Below are 16,552 nucleotides of genomic sequence, written 5' to 3'. Positions count from 1 at the left end.
AATAAGGAGGGGATGGTGTCCTGGAGGTGAAGAGAAGAAGGAACACAGGAGGAAGGATCTGGGTTTGTTGCTATTGAAATATAGAGCGATTTCAATGGAATGATGGGAGGGCAACCAGACTGGAGCAGGTTGTTCTATGAAAAGGATGAGGAAGTACAGAGAGTATGTCAGACAATTCTGTTAACAGATTGGCTATGAAGGAAAGCGAAGAAATTGTACTATAGCTGGTGGACAACTATAAGGTAATGGGAAGCTGTTTTTAATTTATTTAATTTATTTTTTTTATTTTAAGATGTAAGAGGCATCATGTTTATGTGCTAATGTGAACAATTTGGTGAAAAGAATGAGTTCAATGATGTAGGAGAGAAAAGGGACAGCTGAGAATGGAAAGCTCTTGAGAAGGTGAGGGGATTTGTGGTGCAGAGCACATATGGATAGTTGCCTTGACAGAGAGACAGAAGGAAAAGTGGGAAGAAGGATATTTACAGTCAGTTAAGGGATTTGGACAGGCACATGTAGAAGAAACTCCATACTGGTGGCTCCTGATTTGCTCAATAAAGGAGAGGGTAAGATTATCTGCTGAAAGTGGTGAGGAGACATGAAAGAAGTACAAAGTGGTCTTTGATGAGAATGAAAACATGAGCATTGGGGAGAAATGCAGAGATATTGTCAGGTCAGGCTGGAAGTCTGTTTGAAGTTGGTTGCAGTGAATTTATTTGTAAGTGACTTGTTATCCAAGTTATGTGATCTATGAGCATAAATAAGACCATTAGGTTCTTCCAGGATTGGAGTTGGGAGGAAAATGTGAAAGAGGAAAAAGAAGTAATAGAGTTGAAGATGTTTGCAAGGAGTTAAGCATGATAAGGAACCATGAAATTAATGAAAGTTAGGAGGCAGATATAGGAAATAGATATAGGAGAACGGTATAGATAGAGATAGGAGGAGAGGATGGAAAGAAAGCAAGCCAAGAGATTAGACAACTAAATAAAAACAGATTCGTTGTTTTTGACGGACACTGTAGCAAGTGAGCTAGTTGGGCAAGATATTACAGCTGGAAGAGGATGGGATGTTCCAATAAGTGATTTAGAAGATTGCTGCCATTTTTGTTAATGACAAAGTCCAGGGACAGACCATGAAAGTGTGTGGTTGAGAAGTAAAGAGAAAGGAAACTGGAAATGAGGGGTCAAGGATATGACAACAGGAATTGGATGGGTCTTCCCAAAGGGTATTACAGCTTTAGTAATATTGGGATTGAGAGGAAGACCATTGTCCGGGTATTAAAGTCATTCATGAATGAGGGGCAATGGCCAGGAGAGTGTAGGAGCAGTAATGGGGGGGGGGGCAAAAGGGCTGTGTGGCTGGATGTGATAACCCATTATAAGAAGAGGAACATTAGTTACCTACAGTGGAATTCATTTCTCACACCTCTCCCCTCCTGACTGTGAGGTATGGGTTATATAGGAATAAATACCCTTCTTCTGTGAAGGTTAAGGGTATAGAGTCCTTGGTTCCTAGAGGCACTGGAAGTGATCTTGGTAAGGTAGTCTTGTAATGTACACATAGGTTGGGAAAAAGGCAAAGTGGATCATGGGCTTCAGGTTCTCTTTGGTCTAGTCAGTTGGAAAAGTAGTGGACGCTGCCCTGGAAGTGAGGGTGACATTAGTTTTTCAGTTTTTGTTAATTGACTTCTAAGTAAATGTTATAAATTTATATTTATAAAATAAAATCACACCACTTTTACTTTTTGGGGTTCAATAGAAGACTGAGAACAAAAGTTCCCCTGCTAAAACAAACAAAAAAAATTGAAGCCATTGGATTAAGTTATTGTTATAGTCATCTTAGGGGACAGAAAGAACTGTCATTGCTATAGCCATCTTAGGGGACAGAAAGAACGGATATATATACTGCACTTATACTTAAAATGCAAACTCAAGGTGAAATTCAGTTGCAATGGGTCCCCATGAGAAGTCTGATTTATTTTCTTGTTTCTGGAATTTGTTTTTTTTTTTAATTCAAATTTAAATCTTTATAGCAGGTGAGAAGAACTTTCTATATGAGAAGAATAAACGTTACTTGAGAGTTAGCCTTCTGACACGAGATTAAACAGTATGGCATTAGCATCCTTTTACCATGATAACTTGGAGTGTGCCTAAACAGTTTGAAATTCTTAAACAAAAGCTTATACCCATGGTGGAGGTAATGTTTTCCCTATAGTCATGTTGACTTTTGTAGTAAGGGCATACCAGAAACTGCCTAGCACAGAGGCTAAGAGGACTGGTTCTGCCACTCACAAGCACAGTGACTTTAGCAAACTCTTTTTAGGTTTTTGAGCCTTAAACTTTTCATCTGCAAGATGTAGATTGTAATAATAGCTATCTCATCATGTTCCTTAGTGCATTGAATGAAATAATCTGTAGAAATGATTTCGCCCAGTTCATGGTACATGAGTGCTCAATCAACGTTGTTTAGGATTATTACCATGTGTATAGCTTAGCGGCTACTGAGCACTTATTTGTGTCTGAATTTGAATCCTGGTTCAGCCTCTAAATATCTGACAGGTCTAGGGGAAGTACTTGTACTCTCTAAGCCTCAGTACCTGTATCATAAGGTTGTTGTCATTCTAAAGTGACAGTCCATAGAGCAATAAGAATAGTCTTGCAGAAAGTCTGGTCAGGCACAGAAAATCATTTTTTATGGCTACCTTCCTCCACCATCATACAAATGGTTGTTATCACACAGGTGCATCTCTGATCAGTGAGGGGATATTGGAGGTGTGTAGGAGTAGAGACAGTTAGGGTTGTGTGCAATCTTAATGTTCTTTGTTTCTGCCCCTACATTTATTAGAGTAGGATTTCACAGATTGCTCCAGAAATATCCTGGCCAGAGCCCTTCTCCCACCACCACTTCCTGACCTTTCCTTTAATTATCTGGTTCCCAAATCATGAGGTCCACATCCAAGTATAGAGCTTGAATCTGTAGACATTTTTCAGAAAAAGATCTGATTATCCTGCCCCCATCTTTCTCTTCATTCATTCAGAGTCAACCCATACCTTAAGGTTGAATGGAGTTAGTCACATCAGAGAGGAAAGGGGGTGGGTTCTGGGCAGAGGGAACATTCTGAATAAAGTAAAGAGATGAGAATGGGCACATTTCATTTGAAAAATGAAAGGGATTTCAGAAGGTTGAGTTTCACATGGGAAGTGTATGACAAAGGTTTAATACTAGTCTGAGGAGGCTGGCTAGGGACAAATTTTATAGGACCTTGTAAACCTTACAGAGATTTTTGTACTTTATTCTAAGGTTGACAGGAGACCCCTCCAATTTCTTCCATAAACATCATAGGGAAATGTGAGAATTAATTGTCTTAGGTGTTGCTTGATACTCTTGTTTTTTAAGAAAGGAGGCTCAAGGGGTGCCTGGGTGGCGCAGTCGGTTAAGCCTCCAACTTCAGCCAGGTCACGATCTCGCGGTCCGGGAGTTCGAGCCCCGCGTCAGGCTCTGGGCTGATGGCTCAGAGCCTGGAGCCTGTTTCCGATTCTGTGTCTCCCTCTCTCTCTGCCCCTCCCCCGTTCATGCTCTGTCTCTTTCTGTCCCAAAAATAAAAATAAACGTTGCAAAAAAAATTTTTTTTAAAAAAAAGAAAGGAGGCTCAAAAAACTGAAATAGAATTTTGACTTATTTACAAAACTATCCTTCTCTGCTTTCCTCTATCTTCCCCCTTTTCTCTATTTCCCCCTCTCCATCCTCTTTTCTTCTTTCTTCCATCTTCCGTTCCACTTCCTTTCCCTTCCGCCTGATTCCTTCTCTCTCTCTCTCTCTCTCTCTCTCTCTCTCTCTCTCTCTCTCTGTCTCATTTCTTTCTTTCTCCTGCATCTCATCAACCCTTCTTTGGTTTCATTATTTTTCATTGCCAGCCCCTAAGTAAGCAACCTCTCCTGCTTCCATGGGGAATGTGAGCGGCTGCTCTCTGCCTTCCCTGGGGCCTCAGTGTCCATCCCTCCTTCCCTGCTGACTGAAGTCTGTGTTTTATCGGCCCTGCTATTCTTGGCAAAGAGGCCAATAAAATGGAGATAACAAGTCCCAAATCCCAGTCTGCAGGGAAGCTTTGCCTTGTCAATGAGAGATTAAAAAATAATGGCTGGGGCCTCGGCAATGCTGGCTGCAGCCAACTTTAAAAAGTCCAGATCAGACCATCTGGGCTTTTCTTCTTTATTTTTAAGGCTTTTTTTTTTTTTTTTGACTCTAATCCTCCATAAGGCCTTGAATTTCCCTCATTAAGTTTTATGGTTTGGAAATGAAAAGGAAAAAGTAGGTACATGGTTCTTGACTCCTGAATTTAATCATCGAAGAGTCCCCTTTGAGGTCATCAGATTAACAATTAGATTGCACTTTGTCAAAAGCAAATAGAGTGGTTATGTCCTAGAGTTCAAAACCTGTGAGAGCTTCCTGTTTCCCAATTCCCTTCCAGGGGCTAGACAGAGGATTCTTCACCCGCTGGCCACTTTTCCCACTGTGAATTTAAATGTCTCCAGAGCACCAGGTCTCAGAATTAGCATTTTCTATGTAACTGCTTACTCTCTGGATGGGTGAATGCCATTTCCTTTTAAAAGTGCCAGAGTCCCTCACTATTATGCAAGTGCTTAGAGGAGGGCAAAGCCCAGAACACATTTCCCCCCAGCATTTCTACTTCTTTCCTGAATTCTGAAAGTTATAGGCTCTGAAAAGAGATGGTTGTATTCTTTAATGACTATAAATGAATCCTGCTGACATGACATCAGGAGGAAATAAGGATGGGTGAAAGGAATATATTTTCTCATTTGGGGATGGGGATTTTAAAGTCTATTTCTTCACATTGATCAAAAATCCTGATACACAATACCTTATCCCATTTCATGTCCCATGTCCCTCTCTTCTGGAATTCAGCATTCTTTTTAAATTTTTTTTTTCAACGTTTTTTATTTATTTTTGGGACAGAGAGAGACAGAGCATGAACGGGGGAGGGGCAGAGAGAGAGGGAGACACAGAATCGGAAACAGGCTCCAGGCTCCGAGCCATCAGCCCAGAGCCTGACGCGGGGCTCGAACTCCCGGACCGCGAGATCGTGACCTGGCTGAAGTCAGACGCTCAACCGACTGCGCCACCCAGGTGCCCCTGGAATTCAGCATTCTAACACACCATGCCCTCTCTTTCCTTGCAAGCACACAGACACATATATCTACAGAAGCCAGGTGAAAAACAGGAATGAGGAAGGAAGGTGGAGTTAGGCAGTATAAGGGAGAAGTGGGGACTGTGGACAATAGGATATTCCAGGCTTGGCTGGTAAGTTGCCACCGCCTGTCAGCTCCACCATAACCAGGCAAGATGGTAGACCCCACCGTGAATCCAGAGCTTCCAGTGTTTTCAAGAGAGGTTCAAAATCTTGATTAGTATATGAAGTCTCCCAGTGTTTAAATTGTGGCTCATTTTTAATTTTTTAACACCATGAAGTCCAAGCCAAACAAAACATACTTGTAGGTGAGATCTATGGACTGCCATTTTGTGACCTTTGATCTAGAGCAAATTTTATTTATAACCATTTTATCACAAAATTGTCTATATTGTTATTCAAATATCTCAAATTTTCTCTCTCATTTCTAAGTTCCTTTAACACTGGAAATATGTTTTCCTTAAACTATCTGGACCGTCTTTTGTAGGGTTGAACCTAGGATTGATTCTGTTAAAAACAAAGCAAAACGGGCACCTGGGTGGCTCAATGTTGGACTCTTGATTTCCCCTCAGGTCATGGTCATGAGATTGGATCCGCTTCAGCCCTGCTTCAAGCCCTGCATTGTTGGGCTCTGCACTCGGCATGGAGCCTGCTTAGGCTTCTGTGTCTCTCCCTCTCCCCCTGCCCCTCCCCAACTAGCACACGGTCTCTCTCTCTCTCTCTCTCTCTCTCTCTCTCTCTCTCTCTCAAAAAGATAAAAATTGGAAAACAAAAATAGAAACCACAGTGAGTCGCAGAATTAAATGCTTGGAATACACTATTAAGTGATCTTTGTGTGGTATATTGGAGGACAGAAAGATGGTGGGAATATGTCATTCTCTTCCTCTGTGGGCTTTGGAAATCCTACTCCCTCATTATTATAAAGCCAACTGTTGCCTTCTTAAAGAGACATTCGTCTGAGTATAACTTTGATTTCTTATCTTGTGGCTCTTCATGGTACTATGGTACATCTTACACTGTTGTTCCATATGGCAGTACTTCCACAGAGCAGTAGCCATTGTAATCTTCTAGAAACCTGTGTCACTGAAGGCTCATCTTGTCAGGCGTGAGATGGAGCACAGGAAGCTATGTCTTGAAAAAAAAACTCTCCAGGTAGTTTTTTTTTTAATTAATTAATTAATTATTTTTACATTTATTTTTGAGAAACAGAGTGAGACACAGTATGAGTGGGGGAGGGACAGAGAGAGAAGGAGACACAGGATCCGAAGCAGGCTCCAGGCTCTGAGCTGTCAGCACAGACCCTGATGTGGGGCTCGAACCCATGAACCATGAGATCATGACCTGAGCCAAAGTCAGACGCTCAACCAACTGAGCCACCCAGGTGCACCCCCCTTTGTAAAAAAAAATTTTTTTTTTTTTACATTCCAGGTAGTTTTGATGCACCTCTGATGAGGTGAAAGACAACTTCCATAGCGTCCACACCATAGTTTCATGCCCTCTTGTGGAGAAGCATTGTGGGTTTTGGGCTTATGATAATCAGAAATTAGCTACTTAAAGGATGTGGTCTCCTTAGTTCTCCCAAAGCAATAGCATACAAGATGAAATTCCTAGTGTGGCTTTATCTTCCTCCATTTCCTGCTTCCACTCCCAACTTTTAAACCCTATTATATACATTTATATGCAATAGCACAGAACCCAGTAATTCAAATGACAAACAAGAAAAGACAACGTGGACTACTTGTATGTATTTGTATGTGTGTACTTTGAATTTTTTTTTTTTTTTTGGTGGGAGGGTGTTCAGTTACTTAAAAGAGTCCTCTGAGTAATAGCAAATATATGTATTTTAAATCATTCAGTAGGAAGTTAGAATTCCCTATTCTCCCCACCTGTTTGAGACCAATTTATAGTTTCCAGCCTGGCCCAGCCCTGTTCTACTGCCTATTCCAGGTAACATTAATTTCTGTCTCTTGATTTTCTATAGTTCATGTAGGTTTTATCCCTCATCCTGCTTTGTATCATTAGCTATGCCAACTACTTTGCAAATCATCTGGGGCACATTGGATGTCTTATAAATCACTGGGCTGTCTCTCTTTCTCTGTCCCTCTGTGCTTAACAAAGTCTTCTGTGCTCTGCAGATACTCATTTGGTGGATGTTTCCATGTGATTTTTGTCTTCCCTTGGAAACATGTAGAGATAGCCCATGGTTTCTCACAGATGCTCATTAAGTACTGTGAATAGATACCATCAGGCTGTTGGGAAGTGGAGATGGGTGGAATTTTTCGTGTCCTTTATTCAGAGGTGTGGGGTCAATGATACCACCATCACATGCAGTACTGCTGTTGGAACTGAGATCTCCCAACTTTCCCTTCCATGCTCTTTACCTATAGCTGGAGGTAAAAACACTGGCTGTAGTGTCAGATGACTCCAACGTCTTCCTACCTTGAACATGTTACATATCTGCTCTGTGCCTCAGTTCCCTCTTCTGTAAAACATGGGCTGAAAATATTTTTCTAGAATTTCAGGGAAGGTCAAATGAGTAGATGCATAGTAAGTATGTGGCACAGGGCCTGGCATTTAGTAAGCATCTAGTTAGTACAGTTATTATAATTTTACCAGACTGTGCGTTAGCCAAACCTTCAGCCCCTGAAGTTTCCCCCTTCCTTTATCATTATCTCTCCTCCATCCTGTGTTCCATTTCAATGCAGTGCATTGCCTTCCCTGGCAATTGCAAAGCCTGAAATGATATGTTCTGCATGGTACAACTGATTACCCCAGAGAGAGAGGGAGCCAGATTTCAGGCATCAGGAGGACTTACCACCAAAGTTAGATGCCCTGAGATAAGTGGCTGATAATCAGAGGGAAAGCTTCAGGCAGGAAATGCCCTTGTTAAAACATGGTATAGTCAGTTAAGCATCTGACTCAGTCTCTGCTCAGGTCATGATCCATGTTCAGAGATTGAGCCCCGAATTGGGCTCTGTGCTGACCTGCTTGGGATTCTCTCTCTCCCTTTTTGCCCCTTCCCTGTTCATGCTCTCCCTCTCTCTCAACATAAACTTAAAACAAAACAAAACAAAACCCATCAGATCAAGGGGATGGAAACACAATATCCAAGAAAGACACTGGTCAAGTTGGGAAGTCAGGTCAAACTGAAGGGAAGTGTGTACCAGGTTGTGTCATAGGTCAGGATTGCAGATGGAAGAGCTGTGTGGACCCAGCAGCTTTCATCTAATGCCCGGGGAGTCTCAGAGGGATCAGATTCATAGTTTGTGGTCTGGTTCCACCCAACCTGGTTAGCTGGCCACAGAGAAACCTGCTTATGTTGTAGAGACTTGTTCAGTGACTGCTAACTGGTCATATAATGGGCTCAAAAGTTAAACATTTACATTGCATGAAAATACAGTTTGGACTCTGTCTCATGATATAAAAGGCTCTGCAAGGTAGGCCTTGCTCATCTCATGTCATGCTCTTTTTTATAGACTGCCCTCTGGTAGGGTGAATCACCACTCAGTTATGGAGCACACCAGCCCCATTGCTACCTCACAGCCTTGACATGTGTTTCTCTCTGCTGGAACTCACCTCTCTCTATGACATCTTTGGTCTTTAATAAGCCTCTAAAGTAAGTTAAACCCCTTACCTGCTTTTGCCAGGTCACTGCTTTCAACATTTTCCTTTTTTCAATTAAGCAGATTGTACCCCAATTTATATATTTCTCCCTTCCTTCCTTCCTTCCTTCCTTCCTTCCTTCCTTCCTTCCTTCCTTCCTTCCTTCCCTCCCTCCCTCCCTCCCTCCCTCCCTCCCTCCCTTTCTTTTCCTGTTACCACATTGGAATAGAAGCTCTATGACCACAAGTGTAGGATTTATATATTTCTCCCTTCCTTCCTTCCTTCCTTCCTTCCTTCCTTCCTTCCTTCCTTCCTTCCTTCCTTCCTTCCTTCCTTCCTTCTTTCCCTCCCTCCCTCCCTCCCTCCTTCCCTTTCTTTTCCTGTTACCACATTGGAATAGAAGCTCTATGACCACAAGTATAGGATCTGTCTTATTCACCATTTTATCCCCAGGGTCCAGCCTGGCAATTGGTGCTCAATTTTTAATGAAAGAATAAATGAATGAATAATTTGCTTTTCTTTTATTAACACCCGGGAAATATAAGCACTGTATCAGTTGGGAAGGTACAGAGGAACCATTCTGCTCTCAAATTATAACTGCTTTTGTTTATGCTGCTTGCTAGCCTGTCTATGATGCACAAGGACAGTTAGCTGAGAATACCACTTTGTTTAAGGGAACATATCCAAGCAAGGCAGAATACAAAGGGTCTTTCTTTAAAAAAAAAAAAAAAGTCAGTCTAAGAATAAAATAATTATTTTGGAGGAAATGGCAGCAAATTATCTAGATTTTCAACTTAAACTCCCCAGTTCCCTGAAGATCTTTTTCCCTTTGCTAATGGATTAACTCTAATGGCCCACCATAATGCGATAGCAGCAAGCTTGTTGGGTGGTAAATATCCAACCTTCGTTTCTAAAAACACCGGGGGAAGGAAATCATGCTCTGAAATGGAGCCAGCAGTTACACTTGCCAGGCTAAGAGTTACAAGGGCCGTCAGGCCTCCTGCTTTAGGGCACAAGTTGGTCACCAGCTGGGCTCAGAAGAGATTGCTCCAAACCCCCTGCCCTGACATTGCACAATTAAGTGCATTTCAGTAAGGACTTTTGCCTTTTTTTCATACCATTCCACACTGGCTACTCTCAGAGGCGAGATCCTGGGCTGGATGGACCATTGGTCTGGCTCCACTGGGGCAATTCCCGTGCTTTGATGGTCTTAAACAACCTTGCTGAGAGATAAATGGGATTCTAAGAGGATTTTGAGATAAATTCCCACAGCTATGAAGATAAAAAACATTTGACTCCAGTTTTGATGTAGGCAGCAGCCTCAAATATTTAAAGTCATTTGCTTCATTTATTTTCTCAACTGTCTCCACACGTGCTAAAGGACACAATTGCTCTGCCTAGAGTCATTTCTCTACTTAGTCCTCAGAGATTCTTCACTAGGGCTTCTGCAAGCTGATGCATCTGTAGAAGTGACCATAGGTGAATTTCCTTCTTTTGGATGCTTATTGTATCCTTGACTCTGTTCTCTCTTCCAAATTGTACTGTGTATTTAAGCTCAGATTATCTCTATCAACACATGATTTTCAGTATGTGTTGTTTAATATGAAAACTATGATGGAAAACCAGCTTTTTACTAAGTGATTTTTGTTAGGCATTTGAGGCCTAGATGATACCACATTTTTAAGACAAATCATAAAAGGTAATCACTTCTGGTTAAGCTTGCTTTGAGATCCTTGGTTAATTAATTCAACCCCCAAATGGGTTATCTATTAGGTGCTGATGTTGTTGGTGACTGCTGTCACAGAGATGAGGTGACACTATAGTGTCAGAAGGGAGTCATTCACTCCTAGGTCTAAACCCAAGAGAAATGAAGACATATATTCATGCGCAAATGTTCATATCTGCATTATGTAGAATAGCACTCCCCCATAAAAGGAAATGACCACTTGTCCACCCACTGATAAATGGATAAACAAAATGTGATATATCCATGCAATGGCATACTATTTGGCAAGGAAAGGAAATTACGTACTGATACATGCTACAACATGATGAAACTTGAAAACATTATGCTAAGTGAAAAAAGTCAGATGCAAAAAGCACATATTGTATGATTATATTTATATGGAATGTCCAGAGTAGTCAAATCTACAATCTGTGATAGGGACAAAAATAAGGTTAGTGGTTGTCTGGGGTTGCTGGAAGGAGGAATGGGGAACGACTGCTAATGGGCTTCTTTTGGAGGAGGGGTGGTATGAAATCAGATTGTGGTGATGCTTGTACAACTTTGTGAATATACTAAAAACCACTGAATTGTACACTTCAAAAGGGTGAATTTTATGGCATGTGAATTATATCTCAATAAAAATGTTATAAACAATAAGATACTCAGTAAGCAAGGAAATAGATAACAGAAACATTAGGTAGTATAATGAGCTCCATTTAACCAGATGGAAAATGACCTTAAAGGGGGGTGCAGTTTTAGATTAGGGGGTCAGGGAAGGCCTCTCTAAATGAAGAAAAGGGTCCTGTTTTGTGAAAGTTCTGGGGGAGGTCCATTACAGAAAGAAGGAACATGTGTAGTATGTTTGAAGCCTGCAAGACGGCTATTGTGGCAGGAGCAGATGAATAGGGGGAGAGAATAATTCAAAATCAGTTCAGAGATCTTGGCAGAGACTACTCCTGGTAGAGCCTTGCAGTATATGGCATGTAGTGTTTATTTTATTTTGATGGGAAACCACTGGTGAGTTTTAAGCAATGGTGGGATATGATCTTATTTATGTTTTTAAGGAGACAGCCATTTCTGTGATGTAGAGCATGCTTACAAAAGCAGAGTCTAGGTAGCCGTCTTTGCAGTATTCTGCATCATGAGTGAGGTAGCTTAGACCATGCTGGGAGCAGGGAAAACAGATGTGGTCAGCTCTAGAAATGTCCAGAGGTGGAGCTGTCAGGACTGAAATAGATTCATGATTCAGAAAGCTTTTATTAGTTGTAACAGAAAGCTAAACACATATTCACAAAGACATGTACAAGATTTCATAGCAGCACTATTACTGATGGCCCCAAATGAGAAACTCCCCAGATGTTCAGCAACAGTACCATGGCTAAATACATTATAGGGTATTCACATAGTGGAATATTATACCAGAAGTGTTAAGGGAAAGAAGTGTTACCAGACTTCATTCAGTATTATCCCCTGTATACAAAGCTTGAAAAGGCTCAAATAATGTACAGCGTTAGAAGTCCAGAACAGTGGTTACTCTTGCCAGGGTTGGTGACAGGATAGGGCACAAAGGGGAGCTTCTAGGGCTATTGGTAATGTTCTATCATTTTTGGGGTGTGCTAATTACCTGGGTTCTGTTTTTGAAAGTTTATCAAGCTGTACACTTGATTTTTCACTTTTGTGTACGTATATTGTACATCAATAAAAAGTTAAATAATGGGCCTAAATTGTCAAGTGAATATTTAATAAATTTAAATAAAAGCACAAATTTTCATGTGAATATTTATTAAAGATTTATGGACAGTTCTGATTCTAGACTCACAAAGTGCTTGAAGTTTAGCTGTTTTGAATCTATAGCATGTGGAAAGTATTTGAGAGTTCTGGTTAACTAAATGATTGGTATGATAATATAACATGATTACCAATAATAAGTGTGTACAGTTTTGGCTCCATTAACAATGGAATGTTATGCCTTGTGGCATTGTTTGTACATCTCCGTAGCCATCATGATCATCTTCTTGGTACATAGATTCCTAGGTGTAGGGACTTTTTTGTCCCTACATTTTTATTTTATAAAGGATTCTTGATTTGGGAGTGGAGCTTTAAATGGTTTAAAACCTTTATTTGTTAATCCATTTATTCATTCATTTATTTCCTTCTTTCTTTATTTAATAAATGATTAATAATAAATGAGTCTAGAATATGCAAACACTGTGTTGGTGCTATGGACACAAAGATGATTAAGACATTGCCCTATATCTTTTTTTTAAATATTTTTTTAATGTTTTATTTATTTTTGAGACAGAGAGAGACAGAGCATGAGCAGGGGAGAGGCAGAGAGAGAGGGAGACACAGAATCCGAAGTAGTCTCCAGGCTCTGAGCTGTCAGCAGAGCCTGACACGGGGCTCAAACTCACGAACTGTGAGATTGTGACCTGAGCCGAAGTTGGATGCTCTACCAACTGAGCCAACCAGGTGCCCCTGTCCTAAATCTTAAGGCAGTTCTATATTAATAGGGGTGAGACAGGTTAAGTGGATGACGATAGCATACAGTGGTGAAAAGCAATGAAGTTTGGTGTTCACAAAGTAATGGTATTCAATGATTAGGGCCCTATATCCTCTCTAATTCTAGTATTTTATATTTGACATATTCCTGTTTGGGGAGTTGGGCCAATGATTATTCCTCCCATTTTATAGATGGGAGACTTTTAGACAAAAAGTAAAGAATTTATCCAAGGTCACCAAACACAGGTGATAGTTGTTCTCAAGGCTTTTGTCTTGTAGTCCTTGCTCTTCTCTGGAGACCAGGAAGCCTACCCAGTAACCCTGAGTACATCGTTATTTCCTTGGAAACAAGTACACAAAAACTCCCTATTGATTGTTTTATCAGTTTCTAGCAGATAAGAATTGGTGCTGACAGTAATTCAAAGTATTAGCTCTTTGTGAGCCAATTTATTGTGCTTGTGACAAGGCAGTGCTTAGGGGACCTAGAGATTCACTGGGTTTTATTGTAAACCCTTGGAGTCAATGCAGTATGCTGTTCTTTAGTGGAGGCAGATTAGGGCTGTAAGCATTATAAACTACTGCACTCACTCTAAGCATGGTTTGGGATTCCAATTCCACTCATCAGTAAGCAAAGCAGAAGACAGATTATGAGTAAGGTTGACAATAGTTCTGGGTTTTAAGTCTGTTTGGGCCTGGGGGACTATATCTTAAGAATAGTACTTCTTTTCTTACTAGAGTCTTAGTGACCTTTTAATTTTTATCTTTAAGCAAAATATTTCTCAGACTCTTCCTTAGTTGAAAAAAAAATCTCTGATCAAAGTTAAAGTATGAAACAGAATCATACCAGTGGTACTCTGGTAAAGTGCAGGTGAGGTAGGAGATCAGAGGTCTCATAGGAGATTAGAGATCATATACTTTGTGCCATTAGCCACCTTTCAAATTAGCATCTCATTAAATCCTTTATGTATATCATCTCATTTAATCCATTTCTGGCTTTAGCTGTGAGGGCACAAGTGGGTGCCTCACCCAGACTGGGTTTAGGGCACACTCACTGCTCTTAACTCCATTGCCTTCTGTGTCTCCCTTTGAGGCAGAGGGGAAGGTCAGGGCATCATTCCACAGGCCTCTCTCTGACTGAGCTCATCTTGTCACTGAGCACATTTTGTCATGGCCACTGTAAGTTGTACTGGACTCTGATGGGGAATCTCCCTCCAGAACCTCAAACATAGGGCAGTGCTGACTTCAGCATCATTCTTCTGGAACCATGCAACTCACTTTTTCCCTCGGGAGGACCCCAGGGACTCTGAGTTGAGCACATAGTCTGCCCAGTGACTCTTCCTCTTCCTTTTTCAGGGAGCTGTCCTTTCTATGCCACTTTTCATAAGGCTCTATCTCTAGACTCCTGGCCCTGCTCTGTTGAATGAAAGCCAAAACAACTTAGGAATTCCTGTCAGAACGAATTTCCTAACTTAGGCCTTTCCACTGTATCTGAGGGAGCCGCCTTTATCCCCCATCACCCTGTGCTCCACAGACAACACCTCACTTTCCTGCTGCCTCAATAACTTGGACAGTGATTCTGAAACTTTAGACTAAAACATGACTTTGAGGTCTGTTATATGTGCTGACATCAGGGTGTCTCTGTAGAGTTTAGCTTGGTAGGTCTGAGTTGGGGCCCTCCACATCACACAACCAGGTGATTCTTGTGTATGATTTTAGGGTTATGTTTCCAGAAACACTGTTAGGCCTTGGAGAGCCACTGCTATTACATCTGTGAGAAGATCTCCCTGTTTTTTGGGAATTTTTATTGACTAATGTTCTTGACCTAAAAAATACAGATAGGGGTGCCTCTGTGGCTCATTGGTTAAGTGTCCAACTCCTGATTTCGGCTCAGGTCAAAATCTCAGGGTCGTGGGATCGAGCCCCGCATTGGGCTTTGTGCTGAGTATGGAACCTGCTTCAGATTCTCTCTCTCTCTGTCTCTCTCTCCCTCTCTCCCTCTGCCCCTCTCCCACTTGTGCTCTCTCTCTCTCTCTCTCTCTCTAAAATAAAATAAATAAAATATTTTTAAAAATACAAATAAACACTTTATTTAAGGAGAAAGAACAAACTCTGTAAGTGAATGTACACAACACTACTAGGCTTTCCATTTCAGATTTAGTGCTTAGATTAGGGAGTCAAGATGACTTGATAAAATTAAGTAATTTTCAGTGTCCTCTCTTCACTTTGGTGCTATGAAGATTAATTTCATATTGTGGAGCAATCTCCAGCCACTTCATTGAGAATGTACACAATAACATTTGATGTTTGTGGCTTACCTGTCCAAAGAGAGAGGCATCATCAGCATCACTGTACAAATCAGAACACAGAACAGGTTATAACTCTGCTTACCTGGAGGAGGTTTCTTCCTTATCAGAGCCTAAACTTAGCTCCTTTGACCACTTCATCCAAGTAGGATGTAGGCCGCATCCAGCACCTCACCTGGCAACTTGTTTAAATATGTTGACTTGAATTTTTAAGTAAGAAATATGAATCCAATTCAGCTTTCTTTTCTTCAACCAAATAAGCATGCTGGATAGTTCAAGCTTACTCTATGAAGTATGATAATCATCATTATTAAGAAGAAAATGACATTTCTTAATTTTGTTGACATGCCTTTGCTTCATCAAAATACAGTAATAATGACTTTGGAGTAAAAATCTAAAAGCTGAGCGTGTTGGGGTCTCATTCGAATCCTCATTGTCATGTTCAAGGAAGCTCCCAGAAGAAGTGCTTGGTTAGAGTGACTCGCTCTGCTAATAACAGAGGGGGCTCAAAATTGCAATCTTAGATTGGAATTTACCCTGTGCTCACACTGTATGTTCTATTGCCAGAAGTTGGAAAGGCTAAAATTACCATAAGCTTAATGGGAACCATTTAATCCATTTCATTTCTTGCAGATAGAATATCTTGAAACCATCTAAGAGATCCACAGGAAATTTCCATTGCAAAGCAGAGAGAGTCCTCTAGGTAAGGAACCAGTGTTTGTTAAAGTTTGGGTGCAGGGCCAGGTGTATCTTATCATTCTGTTCCTTTGCCAAATCACCCGCATTTCAATAAATATCAAAGTAGTGTTGTAAGTGCATTTGATGAGGAGTTAGGCCTAGAAGTAGTCTATTCCCTGCCACTTAGGAAGTATGACCTTGAGAAAAAAGCATCTACACTTTAACTCTTGTTTAGAGCATCAGCATTTAAGAGCATTAAGTTTTGATTCAATAGAACTAGATTGAAGCCAATTTCTGCCACTCACTGCCTGTGTGATCTTGAGAAAGTAGCTCAAATATTTAAAGCTGCAGTTCCCTCGTCCATCTGAGCATCCTTGTAGTGCTGTTGAAATAATTGAAATAGCTAATATGTAAAATGTGCCCTGAAGAGTGCATGACATAGAGGAATTTTCAGCAGAGGTTGCTAGTAAAAGCTATTTCAGACATTATTTCCTGCTTTGTAAATGTGGAATAATAAATCCCCCTTGCTTAGTT

The 16,552-nt window shown here is 40.9% G+C and overlaps 1 long non-coding RNA gene across 1 annotated transcript in view; it reads left to right on the top strand.

Moving 5' to 3' along the window:
- LOC123381407 overlaps positions 1–16,552 on the top strand; it is a 303,452-nt gene that overhangs the window by 201,103 nt on the left and 85,797 nt on the right. The window contains exon 7 of the long non-coding RNA XR_006588319.1: positions 15,974–16,043. This is a non-coding gene — a long non-coding RNA (uncharacterized LOC123381407). The remainder of the gene's footprint in view (positions 1–15,973; positions 16,044–16,552) is intronic.

This window comes from Felis catus, chromosome D3, assembly GCF_018350175.1.
Source record: "Felis catus isolate Fca126 chromosome D3, F.catus_Fca126_mat1.0, whole genome shotgun sequence".
NCBI lineage: Eukaryota > Metazoa > Chordata > Mammalia > Carnivora > Felidae > Felis > Felis catus.
The sequence above is the reverse complement of the archived record's forward strand: the minus strand, read 5'-3'. Positions and strand labels throughout refer to the sequence as shown.